The 6,534-nt window shown below is 30.8% G+C and overlaps 1 non-coding gene across 1 annotated transcript; it reads left to right on the top strand.

The window, feature by feature from the left end:
* The first annotated feature begins 3,988 nt into the window (after positions 1 to 3,988).
* On the top strand, positions 3,989 to 4,060 carry TRNAA-CGC (transfer RNA alanine (anticodon CGC)). Its single transcript has one exon. It is a non-coding gene; the product is annotated as a tRNA-Ala (tRNA).
* The last annotated feature ends 2,474 nt before the right edge of the window (positions 4,061 to 6,534 follow it).

Raw genomic sequence — 6,534 nt, 5'->3', positions numbered from 1 at the left:
CTGGTATATGGCTGTGTCTACACACTACGCCATCTGCTCAACATTGTACATACCAACCTTTAAACTGTGACATTCAACACAAGGTTTAAGGTCGCTCATGAAAACGCGAACTTAAAATCTATCCATTTAAATCTACCATTCTTCAATCAACATTTAAAACACCATCATTTGAACGTATACCTTCCAGCTGCGTTATTTTACCAGAGTCCTTTAAGATACGTCATATAAACACAAAACTTGAATGTACGTTAGCTTGTGCAAACCATCATTGAATCTCAAACTTTTGATTTAGAATTGTAATGAAATTGCAAACTTTTAACTCCGTCAAATTACAGCTATTGTACGAAATGCTTAACTGAAACATTTTAATGTCAGTTAATTTAACGATATCCTATGTGGTTCATCTTTGAAACACAAACCTTTAAACATTGTCTCTACAACTAACCACAACCATCAAGTTCTATATGTGGAAAGGAAATTTGTATAATCTGTCAAAATTCGTCGTATAACGCGAACTTTTTAATCCTTCTATTTACATGGGCCACTCTTCCCTGACTGCCATTCATATTTTGTCCTTTTAAACTGTGACTTTATTACACTTTCATTCATTCATCATGACTTTATTACACTTTCATTCATCCATCATGACTTTATTACACTTTCATTCATCCATCATGACTTTATTACACTTTCATTCATCCATCATGACTATATTACACTTTCATTCATCCATCATGACTATATTACACTTTCATTCATTCATCATGACTTTATTACACTTTCATTCATTCATCATGACTTTATTACACTTTCATTCATTCATCATGACTTTATTACACTTTCATTCATTCATCATGACTTTATTACACTTTCATTCATTCATCATAACTTTATTACACTTTCATTCATTCATCAAGACTTTATTACACTTTCATTCATTCATCATGACTTTATTACACTTTCATTCATTCATCATGACTTTATTACACTTTCATTCATTCATCATGACTTTATTACACTTTCATTCATTCATCAAGACTTTATTACACTTTCATTCACTCATCATGACTTTATTACACTTTCATTCATTCATCATGACTTTATTACACTTTCATTCATCCATCATGACTTTATTACACTTTCATTCATCCATCATGACTATATTACACTTTCATTCATTCATCATGACTTTATTACACTTTCATTCATCCATCATGACTTTATTACACTTTCATTCATCCATCATGACTATATTACACTTTCATTCATTCATCATGACTTTATTACACTTTCATTCATTCATCATGACTTTATTACACTTTCATTCATTCATCATGACTTTATTACACTTTCATTCATCCATCATGACTTTATTACACATTCATTCATTCATCATGACTTTATTACACTTTCATTCATCCATCATGACTTTATTACACATTCATTCATTCATCATGACTTTATTACACTTTCATTCATTCATCATGACTTTATTACACTTTCATTCATTCATCATGACTTTATTACACTTTCATTCATCATGACTTTATTACACTTTCATTCATTCATCATGACTTTATTACACATTCATTCATTCATCATGACTTTATTACACTTTCATTCATTCATCATGACTTTATTACACTTTCATTCATTCATCAAGACTTTATTACACTTTCATTCATTCATCATGACTTTATTACACTTTCATTCATCCATCATGACTTTATTACACTTTCATTCATCCATCATGACTATATTACACTTTCATTCATCCATCATGACTATATTACACTTTCATTCATTCATCATGACTTTATTACACTTTCATTCATTCATCATGACTTTATTACACTTTCATTCATTCATCATGACTTTATTACACTTTCATTCATTCATCATGACTTTATTACACTTTCATTCATTCATCATAACTTTATTACACTTTCATTCATTCATCAAGACTTTATTACACTTTCATTCATTCATCATGACTTTATTACACTTTCATTCATTCATCATGACTTTATTACACTTTCATTCATTCATCATGACTTTATTACACTTTCATTCATTCATCAAGACTTTATTACACTTTCATTCACTCATCATGACTTTATTACACTTTCATTCATTCATCATGACTTTATTACACTTTCATTTATCCATCATGACTTTATTACACTTTCATTCATCCATCATGACTATATTACACTTTCATTCATTCATCATGACTTTATTACACTTTCATTCATCCATCATGACTTTATTACACTTTCATTCATCCATCATGACTATATTACACTTTCATTCATTCATCATGACTTTATTACACTTTCATTCATTCATCATGACTTTATTACACTTTCATTCATTCATCATGACTTTATTACACTTTCATTCATCCATCATGACTTTATTACACATTCATTCATTCATCATGACTTTATTACACTTTCATTCATTCATCATGACTTTATTACACTTTCATTCATTCATCATGACTTTATTACACTTTCATTCATCATGACTTTATTACACTTTCATTCATTCATCATGACTTTATTACACTTTCATTCATTCATCATGACTTTATTACACTTTCATTCATTCATCATGACTTTATTACACTTTCATTCATTCATCATGACTTTATTACACTTTCATTCATTCATCATGACTTTATTACACTTTCATTCATTCATCATGACTTTATTACACTTTCATTCATTCATCATGACTTTATTACACTTTCATTCATTCATCATGACTTTATTACACTTTCATTCATTCATCATGACTTTATTACACTTTCATTCATTCATCATGACTTTATTACACTTTCATTCATTCATCATGACTTTATTACACTTTCATTCATTCATCATGACTTTATTACACTTTCATTCATTCATCATGACTTTATTACACTTTCATTCATTCATCATGACTTTATTACACTTTCATTCATTCATCATGACTTTATTACACTTTCATTCATTCATCATGACTTTATTACACTTTCATTCATTCATCATGACTTTATTACACTTTCATTCATTCATCATTACTTTATTACACTTTCGTTCATTCATCATGACTTTATTACACTTTCATTCATTCATCATGACTTTATTACACTTTCATTCATTCATCATGACTTTATTACACTTTCATTCATTCATCATGACTTTATTACACTTTCATTCATTCATCATGACTTTATTACACTTTCATTCATTCATCATGACTTTATTACACATTCATTCATTCATCATGACATTATTACACTTTCATTCATTGATCATGATTTTATTACACTTTCATTCATTCATCATGACTTTATTACACTTTCGTTCATTCATCATGACTTTTTTACAATTTCATTCATTCATCATGACTTTATTACACTTTCATTCATTCATCATGACTTTATTACACTTTCATTCATTCATCATGACTTTATTACACTTTCATTGATTCATCATGACCTTATTACACTTTCATTCATTCATCATGACTTTATTACACTTTCATTCATTCATCATGACTTTATTACACTTTCATTGATTCATCATGACTTTATTACACTTTCATTCATTCATCATGACTTTATTACACTTTCATTGATTCATCATGACTTTATTACACTTTCATTGATTCATACTTATCTTGTTTCATTTTCGCCGTGGACTCATGGGAATATACTTGATCACGCACAAAATTGTGATCCTTTCCAGTATATATATATATATATATATATATATATATATATATATATATATATATATATATATATATATATATATATATATATATATATATATATATATATATATATATCCTTCAATATGTTTACTTTCGATACTGAGGAACAAAAGAAGGAGCCAAACAAGTAAATTTCGTCAAAGACATCTCTCTTTTCTTAACGCTGCCTCGCAAAGATTTTCATTAATTCAAATTGAAGAAACAGACGTATTTTTCTATTGTCTGGTTAGCTCAGTGGTAGAGCGTGAGTCTCGCACACTGAAGGTCGTGGGTTCGAGACCCACACCAGACATATTTTTTGTCTTTATCTTTTTTCATTTTGTCCGCATCACATGTGTGCAACATTCAGTATGTTCGTCCAACGTTATAGTGAAGATCTTCACAATGAATTGAGGTTTTCGACCTTACTTGAAAGGGTCAGGTCCACCAAGACGTCCTTGAAATCTTCCAGAAGCTTCTGGCGATCCTCCTCCAACTGCTGGGCACATCAGAGTTAACATGGGCCGGACATCGGTTGTGGAACGACTTAATCTGCTTCCGGTAGTTAGCAGGGATGATAATGAGGGCTCTGACCTCATACCAGGTCAGCTTAGTTCCAGTCTATTGCTTAGTTCCAGTCTATTGCTTAGTTCCAGTCTATTGCTTAGTTCCAGTCTATTGCAACGAAATAAAAAAGTAAAACTCATTTCTTCGTGGAAAATTGAGAGGAAAACACGACAGCAACATGGAGATTTACCCTGTGGTTATTTTGCCGGCAAGTCGGCAACGGTCGGTCAAACACTATTTTGCCGTGGTAATCTCAGTACTTCATATAATACTATGTCAAAAAATATGTTCTTGGGGTCGTAGCTCAGTGGTAGAGCACTCGCTTGGCATGCGAGAGGACCCGGGTTCAAACCCCGGTGCCTCCATTTTTTATTTGAGAAATTCATTTTTCAGTCTTGTACATATATATATATATATATATATATATATATATATATATATATATATATATATATATATATATGTATATATATATATATATATATATATATATATATATATTTATATATATATATATATATATATATATATATATACATATATATATATATATATATATATATATATATATATATATATATATATATATATATATATATATATATATATATATATATTATCCCTGGGGATAGGGGATTAAGAATACTTCCCACGTATTCCCTGCGTGTCGTAGAAGGCGACTAAAAGGGGAGGGAGCGGGGGGCTGGAAATCCTCCCCTCTCGTTTTTTTTTTTTTTTTTTTTTTTTTTCAATTTTCCAAAAGAAGGAACAGAGAATTGGGCCAGGTGAGGGTATTCCCTCAAAGGCCCAGTCCTCTGTTCTTAACGCTACCTCGTTAATGCGGGAAATGGCGAATAGTTTGAAAGAAAGAAAGAAGATATATATATATATATATATATATATATATATATATATATATATATATATATATATATATATATATATATATATATATATATATATGAGAAAGGCTAGACTAGAAGGGAATTGCCAAGTTGAGACTGGTGAGGAGGAGCATAGTGAAGATAAAGATATTGTAAAGATGTAGCGAATATAGAAATGTATTGAAGATATGGATGTAGCTGAAACAAGGAGTAATGAAGATTAAGGTGTACTGAAAAGTTTTTCTGTAGTGAAGATATATACGTATATCGAGATTTTGTATTGATCATCAAGAAGTAATGATAATGATGAGAGTGTAGTGAAGATGAGGGTTTAGTTAGGGAATAGTGACAATTGCCTTTACAATGATAATAAGGGGGTAACACAATGAGGAACACAAACTTTACAAAGCTACGTTCAAGTCAGACTTTGAACCAAGTTCGGTAAACAGAAAGATGATGTTAAGATGAGAGTGTAGTGAGGAAGAGTATAGTGATGATAAGGATATTGTCCAGATAGCTTGTACTGAAGGAAAGAATGTAGTGAAGGTATGAATGTAGTAGAGGTAAGGGCTAGTAAAGAGTAAAGTTTATTCTAAATGATTATGTAGTGAAGAGAAGAACTATCCTTAGTGAACATTAGGGAGTGCAATGATGATGATATGGTAGAAATAACAGTGTAGTGAAGAAGAGGGTATAGCGAAGATATTATTTAGTGAAAATCGGCTAATGGTGAGGATACACGTTAGTGAATATGAAGTTGTAGTGAACTTAACCTTATTGACCTGATCCCCCAAATCCTCCAAACTACGTTCAAGGGAGGATCCAAAGCCGACCGAAGAGGTTATTTCTCTGTGTATTGTTAGTGGTGGTGGTGTGTGTAGGTGTGTGTAATCATCTATCTGACCTCGTGGGGCCCCATGTAAGTACGTTGTTTGTGTGAGCGGGTAAAATCTAAAGCCTTCCTTGAAACCAGCCCAGTCAAGATAAGGTCAGACGAAGATGAGGTTGTAGTGAAGATTATAGTAAGCCTTGCATGGTGAAGATAAAGGGATTAAGGAGAGGAGATGTAGTAAAGAAAATTATATTTAACACAAAAGGATCCAAGCTAGGTGCAGGGTCGGCCTACGGGCTTGAACTTACATTTTAGGTCAAAGGCATCACCAGTACACCCTAGCCATGCCTTAAAGTTACCCGCACACACACACACACACAAACATACACACACACACACATATTAATACATACGTATATTTATATATATATATATATATATATATATATATATATATATATATATATATATATATATATATATATATATTTATTTATTTTATTT

The sequence above is a fragment of the Panulirus ornatus genome, chromosome 58, assembly GCF_036320965.1.
Source record: "Panulirus ornatus isolate Po-2019 chromosome 58, ASM3632096v1, whole genome shotgun sequence".
In the NCBI taxonomy this organism is placed as follows: Eukaryota; Metazoa; Arthropoda; class Malacostraca; order Decapoda; family Palinuridae; genus Panulirus; species Panulirus ornatus.
This window is presented reverse-complemented; position numbering and strand designations above follow the sequence as displayed.